Raw genomic sequence first — 20253 nt, 5'->3', positions numbered from 1 at the left:
TTACCCTGTACTACCTCAACGCACTGTGTAATGAATTGACCTGTACAATTGGTAGGCAAGACAAGTTTTTCACTGTACCTCGGTACATGTGACAATAATAAACCAATTCCAATTCCTTCTCTGGTGGGTGAGTGAGGCATGAACCTTCAGCCTCCAGTGCCGGGTTCCAGCACTGACATCTCAGTCGAAACACCAACTGCTTTATTTTAGTGCTGCCAGGAAGACTCAACTAGCAGAGATATGATGCGGACACGAGATGTAACATCAGGAGCACAGGGCAAACTCCCCGAGCAGAACCAAACTAAACAGAGTGTCTCTCCAAATTCTGGCCCCACTTACACCCTTGGATGGTGAATCCGATCGAAACACTCCACGCTCATAAACCGTGGACTCATGCCTCTGATTACTGGAAGGAGAGTCTGTTGCTCTGAAGGTTAACAGGCAAGTAAATGAAGTACAGAAGTGCCTAACACAAACGGCAGGAACAGGCTAGGACAGATCCACATCACAGCACTCAGCTGGCAAACGGAGAGCAGTCCTTCCTGCTCAAGGAACAGGTAGGTCTGCCTAACACACACTACACAGGGGTTTACGCAACCTCAGGCTGATGAAAACACCTTCGTTGGTGAAGCAACACCGAGAGAAACAGACTGGTTCAAGCAGTAACTAAATCTCCCACCTTCAGCTATCTGGGAAGTTAATCCATCACCAATCTCTGCTCTAACCAGAGGAATCAGCGACAGTGATTGTTTACTTGAACAAAAAAGGAACATTCTCGCAACTCACCATTTCTGCCATTTGTAGGTGATTAAAGAGGTCTTTAGTCAGACAGATCTCCTGTGCCACCTCGTGTTCTCATTATTCACCAGTCAGAATTAATTGGGTCTTTCCTGCTACATTAACCCTATTAATACCCGCCTCACACATTACCGACTGCACCTCGGATCACAGGAAGTTTGCAGAGGAATGAGAGCCAGTTGCTTGAGTGGCTGCTGCAATTAACAAGCCCTCTCGAATCTCCCTGCCTCAGGGGACTGGCTGGGAGTCTCCCGAACGTCAGAGGGAGAGTGAGTAAGAATGTGCTTAGAGACAGCCCATTCCAAATGGAGAGAGTGGGCGAGTTCTCTCATCTCCTCTCCTGAGTCACAATGTGCTGCCGCACATCAGTCACAGAGGGAAGATATCCAGCAGAGATCGCTCTGCTGTGTAACTTAACCCGCTAACCAGACCTGGCAGACCCCAAACCAACACAGGCTCTGCTGCATCGAGACTCCACGCCCCCGGAACCTGCTGCTGCGGCTGACGCGCAGCCTGACCGGCAGCAATGTGCAATAAAAGGCAGATGTGCATTTTTCTGTTGCCTCGTTAAACACCTCGGCATACCCAGAGGATCACACCTTACAGCACTGTCGCTGTAGGGGGAGGCGTTTGTAGGGAATATTGCAGCCAATGTACAGCAAGATCCCACAAACAGTAACATCGAGGGACCCAACCACAAAATTCTGCAGATGCTGAAAATCTGAGATCAAAAGGAAACAGTAAATGAGCGGCAGGTCAGGCAGCACTTGTGGAGATGGAAGCAGAGCTGACAGCTCAGGCTGATAACTTTGCTTCAGAACTGTTATAGTGAGGGATAAATATTGCCCCAGGACAGCGGAGCACTCTCCTCTCCCTCCTTCCCTCTCAGCTACAGGTAGAGGATCCCATCCTGCTATTTGGAAGATGGGGAAAGAATAAAATCCTTTATCGCATGGTGGGGGTGTCACAACACAGAACACTACAGCACAGTACAGGCCCTTCGGCCCACAATGTTGTGCTGACATTTTATCCTGCTCTAAGATCTATTTAACCCTTCCCTCCCACATAGGCCTCCATTTCTCTTTCATTCATGTGTCTACCTAAGAGTCTCTTAAATGTCCCTAATGTATCTGCCCCCACAACCTCTGCCGGCAGTGCGTTCCACGCACCCACCACTCTCTGTGTAAAATACTTACCTCTGACATCCCCCTTATACCTTCTTCCAATCACCTTAAAATTATGTCTCCTTGTCGCACTGGGAAAAATTCTCTGACTGTCCACTTGATCTGTGCCTCATCATCTTGTACACCTCTATCAAGTCACCTCTCATCCTCCTCCTCTCCAAAGAGAAAAGCCCTAGCTCACTCAACCTATCTTCATCAGACATGCTCTCCAATCCAGGCAACATCCTGATAAATCTCCTCTGCACCCTCGAAAGCTTCCACATCCTTTCTATAATGAGGTGACCAGAACTGAACACAATACTCCAAGTGTGGTCTAACCAGAGTTCTATAGAGCTGCAACATCACTTCGCGACTCTTGAACTCAATACCCCGACTAATGAAGGCCAACACTCCATACGCCTTCTTAACAACCCTATCGACCTGCATGGCAACCTTGCGGGATCTAAGGGCGTGCAGCCCAAGATCCCTCTGTTCCTCCACACTGTTAAAGAGTCCTGCCATTAACCTTGTATTCTGCCTTCGAATTTGAACTTCCAAAGTGCATCACTTCACACTTTTCCCGGTTGAACTCCAGAGGGCACAGGTTCAAGGCGAGGGGTTTGGAGGGGGGAATCCTCTCACAGAGTGTGGGTGGAGTCTGGAACGTGCTGCCTACAGAGGAGGGGGAAGCAGAGATTCTCACAACATTTAATAAGTATCTGGACAAGTACCTGAGTGGCAAAAGCATAGAAGGTATGGTCCCAATACTGGTAACTGGGATTAGTGTAGGTATGTACAATGGTCAGCATGGATATGGTGGGCCGAAGGGCCTGTTTCTGTATTATATAACTCTAAAGGTCCGGATACCTCCAGCTGTCTGTGCTTCTTCACAGCAACACCACAGGCTCAGTGAGACCTCTGCGCTCGTGTCTTTGGTGTGAAATTTCCTGGTGAGTGCTCAGCCTTAACTTCCCAAGACAATTCAGATGGACAGTAAATGCCAGCCTTTCCTGCATCATGGGAGCGAAGACTGTACCTCTCACCGAGCAACAAAATGGTTTCTGTGTATCAGGAGAGAGAGAAAGCGTGTCCACTAACTTGAAGAGACTGAGTAATTAATCTGCAGTGTTTTTGGTGAGTGTTTGCTTCCCTCAGGAGATCACTCCCCAGTCCAGTCTCCAGATATCTAATCCCCCTTTACATTCTCAGCGACGCTGTCTGCTCTCCCCGGTGCCCTGGGATTTAAGGTAACAGCAGCTCTGGGTCAAGTTGAGGGAATGAAAGGGCTCCCACCTCGTGAAGCACTTGTAGCCATTCGACAGTGAACTTCCAGCCACAGACCAACTGAACCAGCAGCGGCTCAGCCACACTAGCATCCAGAGAATGGCATTAAAGGGGAATTATCGCAGACTAATTCTATAATCCTTGAATCATCTGTGCAGCTGAGAACAGATGATTTGCACTGTGTTATAAAGCTAAACACCAATGTTCAGAGCATTAGTCCCCAGTGAAATTATTTCTCAAAGAGGAGAATTTTATCCAAAATTCTCCAGGGGAAACTGGCCGAAGTTTGGGCTCTTTGTAACATGCTCCTTAAACACCCAGCTGTTAGTGTGAGGGACACAGCAGTCCGTGAGGTCAGCAAGCCTTCATCGCAGATGAGACCGGCACTGGCTCGGTGAGAGAATGCACCGCCCTGTCTATAACTAAGGAACAAGGGGGTGGAAGTCCCAGGAGGAACAAGCTGCTGGGAAGGAGGTGTGAACGATAGAGTCAGGGGTGGGGGCACTCACCGCTCAGCTCCCTCAAATGTGCAGCGTCCGTGGAGATTGCTGCATTAACACAAGCTCAGGGCAGTAGCTCCCAGCATGTTCAAGTGGCTTTTGCTAATTTGCCCTTTCATTTGAGACGTAGTTCAGCTTGTTACAGCCCCACTGACTGCCGGTGATAATTCAGCACACTTGCTCTTGTCATAAATTTTCACAATTCCCACAAGTTATCTCTTAAACATCACAGCTTCAGTTAAAAATAAAACCCTTCGCCTCTTTTAACACTGCAACCCAGCATCATCAGTGATATCTTACTGAGTCTATGCTGAACCTTTACATTAGTTAGTGTCCTGAACACCAAAAGTGTTTGGTTTTCCTAGTGTGGCCGAACTAAAGTTGTGGGAAAGTGTAATATCCGACACCCCATGCATGTTTATTATCGCCACGTGTACTGAGATACAGTGAAAAACTTTTGTATGCATGGTATCCAGACAGTGCATGCTGTACATAACTACATCAAGGTAGTAGAAAGAAAACAGAATGCAGAACACAGTGTAGCAGCAACAGAGGAAGTGCAGTGCAGGTAAACAAATACAGTGCAAGGGCCACGACGAGGTAGATTGGGAGATCGAGAATTATCGTTATTTCCTTTCCCATCCTTGAACCTTCTCACTTTCACACCAAACTGTATCAGACACCAGCTTGACCAAGCTGCCCATCACCCACCTTCCTCCTTTGATGTGCACGGCTGGTTACTGTTGCCCTCACCATCTCCCTGAAAGCCAAGTCAGGACCATTCCTGTGAATGGCGTCAGGAGTAGCTGTGGGCCACAACCTTCAACAGAATAGCACTCATCATCTACAGAGCAGAGCCAATAGCGCCATGTCGACAGAGGAGAGGAGAGACTGCGCAGGTCTAAAGAGAGTGGTGGCCCACGTGTGTCAATCCTTGGAACTGACCGCATGTGTCAGAGAGCAGCCAGCTCAGCCCAGGCTTCGGGAATTGATAAGGACCAGAGTATACAAGAACACAAGTAACAAGCAAGATTCCTTAAATCTCCTAAAATCTATCCATCTCTCTCTCAAAAATGCCCAGCAACTTGTCTTCTCTTGGGTAGAGAGTTCCAAAAAAATCATTGTCCCCTGGGTGAATAAAATTCTTCTCATCTCAATCCTGAGTCACCCCTGGTTCAGAGACTGTGATCTGTTCCCACCAGGGAAACATCTACCCTAGCAAGCCCTGTGAGAATTTTAAGTGTTTCACTGAGATCACCTCTCATTCTTCTGAGCTCACGTTGCAGCTCAGTCTGCTTAATATCTCCTCACCATCACCCTGGTGAACCTCCCCACACTCCCTCCATCGCAAGTACTGTATATCCTTCCTTAGGTAGGGAGACCAGTCCTGCACACAATATTCCAGGTGCAGTCTCACCATGGCCTATATTACTGGCATAAGACAGCCCTAGTCTTCTACTCAAATCCTCTTGCAATAAAGGCCAACATACCATTTGCCGTTCTAGTTTGTTGAATCTGCATGTTCTTATAAAACACTGTTTGGGCTGCAAACACAGCCATAAAAATAATTAAAAATTAGCAACAAGAAACAGAAATATTGAGGATACTCAGCAAGCTGAGCAGCATCTATGGAGAGAAAAGGACAGTCAATGCCGTGGGTTGAGACCCTTCATCTGGAAGGGTCTTGGCTGGAAACATTTCCCTCTGTAGATGCTGCCTGACCCACTGAGTTTCTTCAGTAGATAGTTTCACGTCGGCTGCTGTGTCCTGAGAACTGTTGGAGCCGAACTCGTCCAGGCAAGTCGGAAGTATTCCAACACACACTTGACTTGTAGATGGTGGAAAGGGTCTGAGGTGTTAGGAAGAGTCACTCGCTCAGCATACCCAGCCTCTGACCTGTCCTGTAACCATGGTTTGTGTGGCTGGTCCAGTTGTGTTTCTGCTCAGTGGTGAGTCTCAGGATGTGGGCAACTTGGTGATTGCATCTCCAAGGCAGGTGGGTAGATACACTCTTGTTGGTGACGGACATTTCCTGGCATGTTTGTGGCATGAATGTTACTTGCCACATCCACGCCTGAATGTTATCCAGGTCTTACTGCGTGTAGGCATGGGCTGCATGGGCTCCAGGTCTTACTGCATGCAGGCATGGGCTGCATGGGCTCCAGGTCTTACTGCATTGCAGGCATGGGCTGCATGGGCTCCAGGTCTTAATTCATGCAGGCATGGGCTGCATGGGCTCCAGGTCTTACTTCATGCAGGCATGGGCTGCATGGGCTCCAGGTCTTACTGCATGCAGGCATGGGCTGCTGTGCAGCTGAGAGGTTGGGGAAGTTGAATATTGTGCAGTCATCAGTCAGCATCCCCACTGCTGACCTCATGAAGGAGGAAGGTCACTGATGAAGCAGTGAGAGACTGTTGGTCCCAGGACACTGCCCTGAGCAACTCCTGCAGTGATGTCCTGGGGCAGGGATGGTTGACCTCTGCAGTCAGAACCATCTTCCTTGGGGTGAGCAATGATCCCAACCACTGGACTGATTTCCCTTCGATATCTACAGACTTCAGCTTTACCAGGGCTCCTTGGTGCCACACTTGGTCAAACGTCCTAACGTCAGGGGCAGTTACAGTCACCTCACCCCTGGAGTTCAGCTCTTTGGTCCGTGTTTGAGTAATCACGGCACAAGATCTTCCATCACTGATTGGGCAGAGCTCCCTCAGCAAGGTCATCTGACAACACAGAGCTTTGCTCTGACAGGGAACACTCCTCAGTACCGCCCCTTTTTTTTTAATAATAAATGTTTATTCACTAAAAGCACTACAAAAGACAACCAGTGTCAATACACGACATCTAATACAGAAAAGAAGAAACTACGCAACGACATACTACGGTAGAGAATGCAAACTAATACTAACGAAACACACATGCGCCGCTACACCCGTCAACGCAACACGCGACACTTCAAATAAGAATTGCGTTCGTACTGTCCACGACACATGTGATCCTGAGGGGCCCACCGAGCGCAGAACTCAGCTAGGGTGCCCGCGGAAACCGCGTGCTCCCTCTCTAAATGCACCCGCGAGCGCACGTAAGCACGGAAGACGGGCAGGCAGGCCGACCTGCCGGTACCCTTGGCTGCCCGCCGCCACGTCCCGTGGATGGCCAGCTTGGCCAGGCCCAGCAGGAGACCCGCCAGGAGATCCTCTGCACGCCCCACCCCGCGCCGCACCGGGTGCCCGTAAACCAACAGCGCCGGGCTGAAGTGCAGCCAGAACTTCAGCAGCAGCCCCCGCAGGTACTCGAAGAAGGGCTGCAACCTCTCGCACTCCGCGTACGCGTGGTACACCGTATCCTCCTGGCCGCAGAATTGACAGACGGCCGGGGTGTCGGTGAACCGGCTCAAGAATCGGTTGCACGGCACGGCCCGGTGCAACACCCTCCACCCCAGGTCCCCGATGTACAGCGGGAGGACCCCCGTGTAGAGAGACCCCCACCTCAGTACTGCCCCACCCACAGTGTGACCCTCCCTCAGTACTGCCCCTCCCACAGTGTGACCCTCCCTCAGTACTGCCCCTCCTACAGTGGGGCGCTCCCTCAGTACTGCCCCTCCTACAGTGGGGCGCTCCCTCAGCAAGGTCATCTGACGACATAGAGCTTATATAATTGGCATAAGAAAGGAAAGAGCAAGAGCAAGTAACCTGGCCCCACACGGTTGCCCCACCATTTGATAAGATCACGGCTGATCTGTGCCAGCCTCAGCTCCTCTTCTGTGCAAGATCCCCAGAACCCTCAATTCCTCCATCTATCTCCACCTTAAGTATACCCAACGATCTGGTCTCCACCAGCCTCGGGGCAGAGAATTCCAGAGATTCACCCCCCCACCGAGAGAAGACATTTCTACGCACCTCAGTTTTAAATAACCGGCCCTCAATTCTGTAGCTGTCCCCTTGTTTGTGATTCTGTGTTCAATTCTCTGTAGCAGGGTTCAAATTTACAACTTCTGAGTCAGAGGGGAGAGTTCACTCCCGCTGCGCATGGCTGACAATTCAATAGTTATCACAATAACGGATTACAGATGAAGATTAGAACTAACCCCACCTGCGGTGCAGATTTGCTGCACACAGCTGCTCCCCAGCTCGCTGAGGCTCTCTCAGTACACAATGCACAGCCTTTGACACAGCTTCTCCCAGCCTCCTTCAGCTGCAGTAATGCCCTACATGGAACCTTTTCATCCCCCGACTAAATGGGATGCACAATGACTTGACCGGAGAAAGCAGCCACCGCCTCACCAAATCCTCTTAACTCCCAGATTCCGCACGGAGCTCCGTTTGTCCTGGTGCCTTGCATTAACTGAGAACTGACTGACAACACATCTCCAACACAGGAAAAGTCACTAAGTACTGCAAGGGTGGTTTTGCCTTCTTGGCTCACTTTCACACAGGAGACGGATTTGTATTTGCATTTCCCTCACGCTTCCACCCACCCATCCCCAGAGTTTACAGCCATTCTCCCCGCCTCGTCCACTGACGCTCCACGAGAACTGCTCCACACTCGTCACTGCATCAGTCCCAACTCCAAAGAAAACGCCCCTGGAAGAGCCTGCTGCTTGCCCATGCAGTGGGATGTGGGGAACTCGACAGTATCAGGAGCAGCTCTGTATTCTGAGTGCAGAAGCAGACAGCTGGTCTGCACAGGAGGGGTGAAGGGTTAAAGTTCTGCTCAGCTTGCTTCAATGACTGAAGCCTCCAGAGACGCAGCATGAGCCATGGCAGGGTACACATCCCTCACCCTCACTGGAGTTTGGACCATGGTTAAACAGTCTTATAGAGGTTACAAGAGGGACAGGTTGCACCTGAACTGGAGAAGGACCAATATCCTGCAAAGAAGATTTTCTGGTGCTACTCGGGAGGGTTCAAACTGGACTGGCAGGGGTGGGGTGGATCCCTGAGCAGAAATGAAGCAGTTGAGAAGTTGGGGGCACATACTGTACTCAATGACAGCACAGCAAAGTGAGAGGAAAGACCAGTGGTTTAACCTGCATTTATTTCAATCCAAGAGGCTTAACAGGTAAGGCAGACAACCTCAGGGTGTGGATTAGCTCAGGGGACCGGGATATTCCATCCATAACAGGAATATGGCTGAGAGAAGGGCAGGACTGACACCTCAATGTTCCAGAATACAGATGCTACAGGCGTGACAGAGTTAAGAGAAGAGGGGGAGTTGCCTTTTTGATGAGAAAGGACAGGCTAGCAGTGCTCAGAGACGATATTCTTGGGGGATGGTCCAGGGAGGCTACGTGGGTAGAACTTAGAAACACGAAGACAATGATCACTTTGATGGGACTGTAATATAGGCAGGAATTAGAGGAGCAGATGTGGAGGGAGATTGCAGATAGTTGTAAGTATCAGTGGGAGATTTTAACTTCCCTAACATTGACTGAGCCACCCAGAGTGCAAAGGGCTCAGACGGGGTGGAAAGCTTCCTTAATCAACATACGGAGGGCCCTGCTGGAAAGGGCACAACAGCAGATAGGGAGCGAAGTAGGGCAAGTGACTGAAGTGTCAGTCAGGGAACACTTTGGGTCCAGTGACCATAAGTCTATTAGTTTTAAATAGTTATGGAGACAGGCGGGACTCGTCCACAGGTTAAGGTCTTAAACTGGGGCAGGGCCAATTGTGGAGGTCAAGTGGGTGAGACAGTTTGCAGGTACAGGGACATCTGGCAAATGGGAGGCTTTTAAAACTGTGATATCAACAGTTCATGGGCAGCATGTTCCTGCTGGGGTGAAGGGCAAGGCTGGCAAGTTTAGGGACCTCAGGTTGACGAGAGATATTGAGGCTTTGGTCAGGAAAAAGGAGGCATATATTAGGCTTAGATCAAGCGCATCCCTCGATGACTATAGTGTAGGAATAGATAACAGGGAAATCAGGAGGGCAAAAAGAGGTCATGAGTTGGCAGGCGAAGTAAAGGAAAATCCCGAGAGATTCTACAGGTATATTAAGAGTAAAAGGGTGGCTAGGGAGAGAATCGGTCCCCTTAAAGATCAGCATGGCCGTCTGTGTGTGGAGCCACAGGAGATAGGCAAGATTTTTAATGAATATTCCTCTTCAGTTTTTACTGTGGAGAAGATCATGGAAGCTAAGCAATTGAGGCAAATGAGTTGTGAGGTCCTGGATCATATACAAATGACCACAGGTGAGATATTGGTGGTCCTGATGCATAAGAAAGTGGATAAATCCCCAGGGCTTGGACCTTGTGGGAAGCTAGGGAAGAAATTGCTGAGGTCCTGCAGAGATATTTGGGTCATCGTTATTTAGGAAGGGCAGCAAAGACAAGCCAGGGAACTACAGGCCGGTGAGCCTGACATCCATAGTGGGTAGGTTACTGAGGGACAGGATCTACCAGCACTTGGACAGACAAGGACTGATTAGGTATAGTCAGCACATGTGTGGGGAATCACGTGAAGAGATTTTTTTTAAGAGGTAACCAGGAAGATCGATGAGGGCAGGGTGGTGGACGCTGTCTACATGGACTTTATCAAGGCCTTTGACAAGGTCCTGCATGGAATGCTGGTCTGGAAGGTTCGATTGCATGGGATACAGGGAGAGCTAGCTAAATGGATGCGTAATTGGCTTGATAGTAGAAAGCAGAGGGTGATGGTGAACGGCTGTTTCTCGGACTGGAGGCCCGTGACCAGTGGTGTGCCACATCAGCGCTGGGCCCTATGTTGTTTGTCATCTATATCAATGATTTGGTTGAGAATGTACGGGCACAGTTAGTAAGTTTGCAGATGACACTAAAATAGGTGGTGTTGATGGTAAGAAGCTGCCCTGCAGGCTGGGATGATGCTGGTTTGGTCATCTCAGCTGCCTGCTCCACAGGAAGATGCAGCTTCAGGGCTGAAGCAGTGTCACTGGCCCAGAGGCAGTTGGTCATGCACCCAGTGACCACACCCACCTCAAATGACCTCAGCTGAAATACAATCACTGCACACAAATATCACCACTCCTGCAGACAAAGCACCGGGAACTCAGCAAATATTAAGGCCACATCAGCTTCAGTTTAATGGTGAATACCTCTGGTCTCTGGGCACCAGCAATCCCATCTGTGAGGCAGAAGGTCGTGGGTTCAAGCCTCACTCCAGAGATTTCAGCAAAGTTGATGCTCCAAGTGCAGCACTGAGGGAATGCCACACTGTCATCGATGTCGTCTTTTTAAAGAGATGTTAAACCAAGAGCTTGTCTGCAAGGTTCATGGTCATTACTTTAGACAATAGACAATAGGAGCAGAAGTAGACCATTTGGCCCTTCGAGTCTGCACCGCCATTTTGAGATCGTGGCTGATCCTCAACAATCAATATCCTGTTCCTGCCTTGTCCCCATATCCCTTGATTCCCCTATCTATAAGCAACCTATCTAGCTCCTTCTTGAAAGTGCCCAGAGAATTGGCCTCCACTGCCCTCTGAGGCAGTGCATTCCACAAATTCACAACCCTCTGGGAGAAAAAGTTTTTCCTCACCTCTGTCCTAAATGGCCTAGCCCTTATTCTTAAATCATGCCCCCTGGTCCTGGACCTCCCCAACATGTGGAACATATTTCCTGTCTCTATCTTGTCCAATCCCTTAATAATCCTGTATGTTTCAATCAGATCCCCTCTCAATCTTCTCAATTCCAGCGTGTACAATCCCAGTCTATCCAACCTCTCAGCATAAGACAGTCCCGACATCCCCGGAATTAACCTCGTAAACCTACGCTGCACGCCCTCTATAGCCAGGATATCCTTCCTTAACCCTGGAGACCAAAACTGTACACAATACTCCAGGAGTGGTCTCACCAGGGCCCTGTACAAATGCAAAAGAATCTCTCTGCTTTTGTACTCAATTCCCCTTGTAATACAGGCCCACATTCCATTAGCCTTCATCACTGCCTGCTGCACTTGCTCATTCACTTTCAGTGACTGATGAACAAGGACTCCTAGATCCCTTTGTATTTCCCCCTTACCTAACTCCACACCATTCAGATAATAATCCGCCTTCCTGTTCCTGCTCCCAAAGTGGAGAACCTCACACTTATCCACATTAAACTTCATCTGCCAAGTATCTGCCCACTTACCCAACCTATCCACATCACCTTGAATTCTCCTAACTTCCTCTACATGTCGCACTGCCACCCAACTTTGTATCATCAGCAAACTTGCTAATGTTATTCACAATGCCTTCATCTAAATCATCAACATAGATCGTAAACAGCTGCGGTCCCAGCACCGAGCCCTGTGGCACCCCACTAGTCATGGCCTGCCATTCTGAGAAACATCCATTCACCCCTACCCTTTGTTTCCTATCCGCCAACCAGTTTTCTATCCATGTTAATACCCACTCCCCAATTCCATGAGCCCTAATTTTACCCACCAATCTCCTGTGCAGCACTTTATCAAATGCCTTCTGAAAGTCGAGGTATACAACATCCACTGAATCTCCCTCGTCTATTTTCCTGGTTACACCCTCAAAAAACTCCAGTAGATTAGTCAAGCATGATTTGCCCTTGGTCAATCCATGTTGACTCGACCCAATCCTATCATTGCCATCCAAATATGCCGCTATTTCATCCTTAATAATGGACTCTAGCATCTTCCCCACCACAGATGTTAGGCTAACTGGACGATAGTTCCCTGTTTTCTCCCTCCCTCCTTTCTTAAAAAGTGGGATAACATTAGCCATTCTCCAATGCTCAGGAACTGACCCCGAATCTAAGGAACATCGGAAAATGATCACCAATGCATCCACAATTTCTAGAGCCACCTCCTTTAGTACCCTGGGATGCAGACCATCTGGACCTGGGGATTTGTCAGTCTTCAGCCCCATTAGTCTACCCATCACCATTTCTTTCCTAATGTCAATCCACTTCAGTTCCTCTGTCACCCTCTGACTTTTGTCCATCCTTACCTTTGGGAGATTTCTTATGTCTTCCCCCGTGAAGACAGATCCAAAGTACTTATTAAATTCGACTGCCATCTCCCTGTTTCCTGTAATAATTTCACCTGATTCAGTCTTCAAGGGCCCAACATTGTTCCTAACTAACTTGTTTCCTTTCACATACCTAAAAAAGCTTTTGCTATCCTCCTTAATATTCCTGGCTAGCTTGCCTTCGTACCTCATTTTTTCTTCCCGAATTACCTTTTTAGTTAAATTCTGCTGCACCTTAAAAATTTCCCAATCTTCTATCTTCCCACCAGCTTGGCTCTGCCATACTTCTTCCTTTTTAACACAATGCTATCTCTGACTTCCTTTGTCAGCCACGGTAGCCCCTTCCCCCTCTTTGAGTCTTTCCTTCTCTGGGGAATAAACTGATCCTGCGCCTTGTGCATTATTCCCAGGAATACCTGCCATTGCTGTTCCATTGACAATTCTGCTAGGATGCCCGCCCAGTCAACTTTAGCCAGCTCCTCCCTCATGGCTCCATAGTCTCCTTTGTTCAACTGCAAAATTGACCCTTCTGATTTGCCCTTTTCCCTCTCCAATTGCAGATAAAAACTTATCATGTTATGGTCACTACCTCCCAATGGCTCCTTTACTTCGAGTTCTCTTATCAAATCCTGCTCATTACACAGCACTAAATCCAGAATAGCCCTCTCCCTGGTCGGCTCTCGTACCAGCTGCTCCAAGAATGCATCCCGGAGGCACTCTATAAACTCCCTTTCCTGGGGTCCAGTACCAGCATGATTTTCCCAGTCCACTTGCATATTGAAATCCCCCATAACTACTGTGACGTTACCCTTGCCACATGCCAACATTAACTCACTATTCAGCTTGCACCCAATATCCATGCCACCGTCCGGAGGCCTGTAGATAACACCCATTAGGGTCTTTTTGCCCTTACAGTTCCTCAGTTCTATCCACACTGACTCTACTTCTCCTGATTCAATGTCCCCCCCTTGCAAGGGACTGAATCTCATTCCTCACCAACAGGGCCACCCCACCCCCTCTGCCCACCTTCCTGTCCTTACGATAGCATGTATACCCTTGAAAATTCATTTCCCAGGTCTGATCTCCCTGCAGCCATGTCTCTGTTATCCCAACAACATCATACTTACCCATTCGTATCTGAGCTTCAAGCTCGCCTACCTTATTCCTGACACTCCGTGCATTCAGATATAGGATTTTTAACCCATTTCTCCTCTCTCCATTCGTATTAATGTTCCGAAATTGTGTGGTTCCAACCTGTCCTCTACCCTCCATCTCGCTATCCTCTCTCTCATTCTGGATCCCCTCCTCCTGCAAATTTAGTTTAAACCCCCCCGAGCAGCATTAGCAAACCTTCCTGCAAGAATGTCAGTACCCCTCCAGTTCACGTGTAAACCGTCCCGTTGGAACAGATCCCATCTTCCCTGGAACAAATCCCAATTATCCATAAACCTGAAGCCCTCCCTCTCGCACCATCCCCTCAGCCACGTATTAATCTGCCTAATCTTCCTATTCCTCTCCTCACCTGCATGTGGCACAGTTCTATCGCATGTGGCGCTTTGAGGAAGGGCAGGAGGGTTCACCCACATCCTGGGCCAATATTCATCAATCACTCCCGTCAATTGCCTGGAAATCCATCACCACTCCGCAGCGATGGCACGTTGCACCCGGCCTCAGAGCTGCATTCCCTGAAGTTGGAATCTTGTACTCTGCATTGGGTGGATACAGCTCAATAAAGCAGGGACATGCTGCTCAACTCTACTCAGTGAGGATTTCTGTGCAATCACATTAGTGACTGTGGGGCTTGCTGTGCCTTTCCTATATTACAGCAGTGGCTGTTCTGGCTGTAAAGCCCTTTGGGACCTCCAGAGGCAGGGAAAGGACCATCACGTCCCGGATCACATCACGTAAGGAGAAGAGGACATGTCCCGGATGTGAGGGTCCTTAATGTCCTCTTCTCGTTACTACCATCAGGGAGGAGGTACAGGAGCCTGAAGACCCACACTCAACGATTCAGGAACAGCTTCTTCCCCTCCACCATCAGATTTCTGAATGGTCCGTGAACATGACCTCGTTATTCCTCTTTCACACTATTTATTTATTTGTAACTTGCAGTAATTTTTATGTCTTGCACTGTCCTGCTGCTGCAAAACATCACGTTCATGACATACGTCAGTGATAATAAACCTGATTCTGATTCTGAGTCATGCCTGTGGTACATCATCCCTACAGAGTAGAGGAAGTCTGTACCACAGGTTGTGTAAAGCTACACATTCAGACAATTTCACTGAAGGTACAACCATTCCCAGATGATCAGCGTTTCACACATTGCAGTAACATTGCCCGCACAGTAGTCACACAGCACAGCAGTGAAACATACAGTGCTAACACTTGGCTCTTTAGTTGGATGCAAAGGCTCATTTCCCAGCCACCTACACCGTGCGGTGGAATCGCTCCTACAACTCGCAGCAGAAGTTCATCTTCCCACAAGCCTATTTATTTCTGCAATTATACTAAAAGCTTTGACCATTCATAGCGTCATACAATGCAGAAACAGGCCCTTCGTCCCAACTCGTCCATGCTGACCAAGATGCCCATATAAGCTAGTCCCATTTGCCTGAGTTTGTCTTGTATCCATAGAAACCTTCTCTATCCATGCACCTGTCCAAATGTATTTTAAATATTGTTATTGTACCTGCCTCAACCTCTTCCTCTAGCAGCTTGTTCTACCTACCCACCACTCTCCGCGTGAAGAAGTTGCCCCTTTTAAATATTTCCCCTCTCACCTTAAACCTATGCCCTCTAGTTTTTCGTTCCCTTTTTCCCATGTGCATTAACCCTATCTGTGCCCCTCCTGATTTTATGCATGATTTTTCAAGTCACTTTTCAAAGCTCTTTTGCCTATCGAGTACTGTTGAAGTGCAGTCACTGTTTTGATACAGAAACTGCAGCGGCAATACTTGCACAAGGCTAAATCCCACAAACAGCAAAATGAAAATAGCCAGACAACCATTTTCAGTGACACAGATTGAGGTTTAAGTACTTGCAAGTAATCCTCATGCCTTCTTCAAAACCAACACCTCTGTCTGGGCAGTGCTCTCTCAGTACCGCACTAAAATGTCAGTCTACATGTTGTGATAAAACTCTGGATGGGATCTGAGCCCGCAGCTTTCTGTACACTGAGGTGAGAAAGTCACTTGCTCAGCCACAGTTGACACCTCCTAACCAACTAATGAAATCACATCCTTACAACTCACAGAATAATCTACAGCTAAGCCACTAAGATACATAGAAAATGTACCTCTTTCGCACTATTTATTTATTTTTGCAACTTATAGTAATTTATACGTCTTGCACTGCACTGCTGCCACAAAACAACACTTCTCGACGTATGTCAGTGATAATAAACCTGACCCTGAGATAACAAAAACATTTCTCACTCTTCATTTGCAAAGCTACAGTCAATTATCAAGGTTTTCTCAATGCTTGTGAGAAGCAGAGACTGGGTAGGTGGGAGTGCTAACTGCAACAGCGTCACTAAACTTTGAAGCATATGTTCCCAGGACAGGTGAATGAAATAACTGAAGTACCCTTACATTACAAATAACGAAGCTGTAGTTCTTAAGTTCTGGAGAACGTTGCACCTCTCCACTCTACCATCGGGAGTATCTACAGGAGGCGCTGCCTCAAGAAGGCAACATCCAATATCAAAGATCCCCACCATCCGGGCCATGCCATATTCTCGTAGCTACCATCGGGCAGGAGGTACAGAAGCCTTAAGTCCCACACCACCAGGTTCAAGAACTGTCTTTACCTCTCGCTGTCTTGGTGAAGCAGCCAGCAAAATCAAAGACCCCACCCACCCGGGACATTCTCCCTTCTCTCCTCTTCCATCGGGTAGAAGATACAGGAGCCTGAGGGCACGTACCACCAGACTTAAGGACAGTTTCTACCCCATTGTGATAAGACTATTGAACGGTTCCCTTATACAATAAGATGGACTATGACCTCACGATCTACCTTGTTGTGACCTCGCACCTTATTGCACTGCACTTTCTCTGTAGCTGTGACACTTTACTCTGTACTGTTATTGTTTTTACCTGTATTATATCAATGCACTCTGTACTGACTCAGTGTAACTGCACTGTGTAATGAATTGACCTGTACGATCGGTTTGTAAGACAAGTTTTTCACTGTACCTCGGTACAAGTGACAATAAAAACTCTGACATCCACCATCATGAAGTGCTTTGAGAGGTTGGTCATGGCACACATCAACTCCAGCCTAGCAGACTACCTGGATCCATTGCAATTTGCCTATTGGCAAAACAGATCTACAGTGGATGCCATCTCCCTGGCCCTTCACTCAGCTCTGGAGCATCTTGACAGTAAAGACACCTACGTTAGACTATTGTTTATTGACTACAGCTCTGCCTTCAATACAATAATTCCAAGCAAGCTTGTCACCAAACTCCGAGACCTAGGACTCAACACCTCCCTCTGTAACTGGATCCTTGACTTTCTGACAAACAGACCGCAATCAGTGAGGATAGGCAGCAATACCTCCGACACGATTATTCTCAACACTGGTGCCCCACAAGACTGCGTCCTCAGCCCTCTACTCTACTCCCTATACACTCATGACTGTGTGGCCAGATTCTGCTCTAACTCCATCTACAGGTTTACAGATGATACCACCGTTGTAGGTTGTATCTCAAACAGCAATGAGTCGGAGTACAGGAACAAAACAAAAGAGCTGGTCATTGCCTTCAGGAAAGGGGGCAGTGTACATGCACCTGTCTAGATCAACGGTGCTGAGGTCAAGAGGGTTGAGAGCTTCAAGTTCATGGGAGTGAACATCACCAACAGCCTGTCTCGGTCAAATCACGTAGATGCCACAGCCAAGAAAGCTCACCAGCGCCTCTACTTCCTCAGGAGGCTAAAGAAATTTGGTTTGTCCCCTTTGATTCTCACCAACTTTTACCGATGCACCATAGAAAGCATCTGATCTGGATGTATCACGGCTTGGTACGGCAACTGCTCTGCCCAGGACCGCAAGAAGCTGCAGAGAGTTGTGAACACAGCCCAGCACATCATGGACACCAGCCTCCCCTCCTTGGACTCTGTCTTTACCTTTCGTTGTCTTGGTGAAGCAGCCAGCATAATCAAAGACCCCACCCACCCGGGACATTCTCTCTTCTCTCCTCTTCCATCGGGTAGAAGATACAGGAGCCTGAGGGCATGTACCACCAGACTTAAGGACAGCTTCTACCCCACTGTGATAAGACTATTGAACGGTTCCATTATACAATGAGATGGACTATGGCCTCACGATCTACCTTGTTGTGACCTCGCACCTTATTGCACTGCACTTTCTCTGTAGCTGCGACAGTTTACTCTGTACTATTATTGTTTTTACCTGTGCTGCCTCAATGCATTCTGTACGGACCCAGTGTAACTGCACTGTGTAATGAATTGACCTGTACGATCGGTTTGTAAGACAAGCTTTTCACTGTACCTCAGTACAAGTGACAATAATAAACCAATACCAAACAGCTACTTCCCTTCAACCATTCGGTTCTTGAACCAACCGGCACAGCCCGAATCACTACAGTTCAGCAACACTATGACCACTTTGACTGCTTTGCACTAAATTGACTTTTTTTATTCTAATTGTGTTCTTTCTTGTAAAAATTATGTTTAATTTATGTTTTTCTTGTGAATTCTACTTATCTGATGCTGTGTGCCTGTGATGCTGCTGCAAGTTTTTCATTGCACCCGTGCACACACGGACTTGTGCAGATGACAATAAACTCGATTCTGACAACATCACTGTTAAATGTCGTAGTAAATCAGTGCATCAGTGCCTTCTCCTGATCAACAGCAGGTTGGGATATTTCTGTTTGCCGGAGAAATACTTCAGCCCCACAACATTTCTAACATTCAATAATTTAAAAATAATTAGCAAAGATTAATAAAATAAAAAACTTGAGAACTTTAAACCAATTACAAACAATTAACTAATTTTAATTAATTCAAAAGATGGAGACCAACAAATAGTAAAGTCAAAAAACTGCAGATGCTGGAAATCTGAGGGAAAATAGAAAATACAAATGCTCAGCAGGTCAGGCAGCATCTGCGGAAACAGTTCATCAGTCTGGAACTGTAAAGGTCTTAGACCTGAAACATTACCTCTGTTGCTGTCTCCACAGATGCCGCCTGACCCGCTGAGTGTTGGCAGCATTCCCTGCTGCTCTGGTCTTGTGGCTGTGAATGAATGTGGAATCTGTTCCAGTGTCCATTTCCTGGAGTTAATTCCCTGGATGAAGTGCTGGAGAATTACAGGAATGTTGCACTCCTTGTGAAGTCCAACACTGGAACAGCCAGAAACCTCAGCAAACAGATGCTGGCACGTTTGGGACTTCTACATGGGTATCCCAAAATTGGTGGCACTAACAAGATAAACCGACGGCGTTAACAAGGTAACTGGTGCAATTAACAAGGAAAACTGAGCAGCACTAACTAGGTACAGCAGCGACAATAACAAGATAAACTGAGACACTCACAAGGTAAACCGGTAGCATTTGCAAGGTAAACCAGCGGCACTAACAAGGTAAACCAGTGGCATTCCCTGCAAAATCCAGGTCTCTTAAGCGAACAGCAGGCGCAGAGACACCCAACAATGCACGCTCCACGCTCCATGCTCCATGGTTTATTCTCACCCTCTGACACATCACTAATGTAGAACAACACACTGCGGTGCTCTGCAGGAGCATTATCAAACAAAACCCGACACCGAACAATAAAGGCAGCTCAATTCAGGGGGAAAACGGCCAAAGAGGATGTTTTGGGCAGCAGTTTTAGACCATTTATTCATTCCTTGGGATCTGGGCAATGAGGACTGTCCGTCTCCAGCTGCCCGCGGGGATGAGGTGAGCTGCTTTTGTGAACTTCTGGGGAAGGAGCCCCCACAGTGCTGTTGGGGAGGGTGTTCCAGGGTTTACACCCAGACATGGTGAAGGAATGACAACACATTTCCAAGTCAGGATAGCAGGTGACTGAGAGCGGAATCTGCAGGCGGCGGTGTTACCAAGCCTGGTGCTTTCGACCTTCATGTTGGCCGAGGTGATGAAATTGGGAGATGCCGTTGGACCAGCCTGGGTGAGTAACCGCGGTGCATCTCGTGGGTGCACTCTGCAGCCACTGTGTGTCGGTGATGGAGGGAGGGCGTGTTCACGGGCTGTCAGTCAAGTGGCTGCTTTGTCTTGGACGGCGTCAATCTTCTTGGGTGACGTTGGAACTGCACTCATCCAAGCAAGCAGAGAGTGTTCCCGCACTCCTGACTTGTAGATGGGGGGGCAGGCTTCAGGGTGTCAGGAGGTGAGTCAGTCACCATAGGATACCCAGCCTCTGAGCTGTGCCTGTAGCCACTGGATTTATGTGACTGGTCCAGTCACGCCTCTGGTCAGTGGTGACACGCAGGACACGGATAGTGGGCGGAGAGGTTTGGGGAGGGAATTCCAGAGGTCAGTGCACAAGCTGTGCGTGCTGTGGA

General features: G+C 48.2%; 1 protein-coding gene across 11 annotated transcripts in view; it reads right to left on the bottom strand.

Annotated features, from left to right (window-relative positions):
* Positions 1–20253, bottom strand: part of phc2a (polyhomeotic homolog 2a (Drosophila)) — a 199285-nt gene that overhangs the window by 33506 nt on the left and 145526 nt on the right. The window lies entirely within an intron of this gene.

Source organism: Pristis pectinata, chromosome 26 (assembly GCF_009764475.1).
Source record: "Pristis pectinata isolate sPriPec2 chromosome 26, sPriPec2.1.pri, whole genome shotgun sequence".
Lineage (NCBI taxonomy): Eukaryota > Metazoa > Chordata > Chondrichthyes > Rhinopristiformes > Pristidae > Pristis > Pristis pectinata.
This window is presented reverse-complemented; position numbering and strand designations above follow the sequence as displayed.